Below are 654 nucleotides of genomic sequence, written 5' to 3' on the forward strand. Positions count from 1 at the left end.
ATTGGTTGGAGATCAGGAGAAAACCCATAGCCTTACTTCCGAACTAGAAGAGCCCAAGCTCAAGTGTTCACACTGGTTACGTACACAGTGCTCTTCCAGGTGAGTTACATGGTCTTTCACTACACTTGCACAGCCATCAGCATGCCAAGCACAATGAATTTTCAAGCAGCAAGGGCTGGAAATGATAGTGCCCACTCCTCTGCTCAGACATTGCTCAGGCAACTGTGCAGCCTGGGGCTGTCTTGAGAATGGTGGTGTAGCCTACGCCTTCAGGAGTCACCAACCAACACTCGGGGACAAGGGACTTGAGAGAGTAGGAGATACTGGACAAAACTCTCCCTGCTCTATTTAAGCTGGCAGTTAGGGATTCAGCTTCCTGATGTCTTTATAAGAAAAGCACGACTGTACCTTTGCCACCTGTTTCACAACCAGAAGCGCATGCAGTCCTGGAGTGTCTCAACTGTTTTTGAGTTTGCTAGATGTTCACTCAAACAGAAAGATATCAACAGCTAAAGTTTAAAAAAAACCAAGACACACACACACAAAATAAAACAATATCAAAACACGTTTGATAATAACCGTGTTTTTTCCTAGACCCCTGTCTTTACAGACACCTGTATTTCCACAGGAAACTGCTGTTTACCTAGTGTAAAA

This window comes from Gallinula chloropus (genome assembly GCF_964237585.1).
Source record: "Gallinula chloropus genome assembly, chromosome: 2".
Taxonomy (NCBI): Eukaryota; Metazoa; Chordata; class Aves; order Gruiformes; family Rallidae; genus Gallinula; species Gallinula chloropus.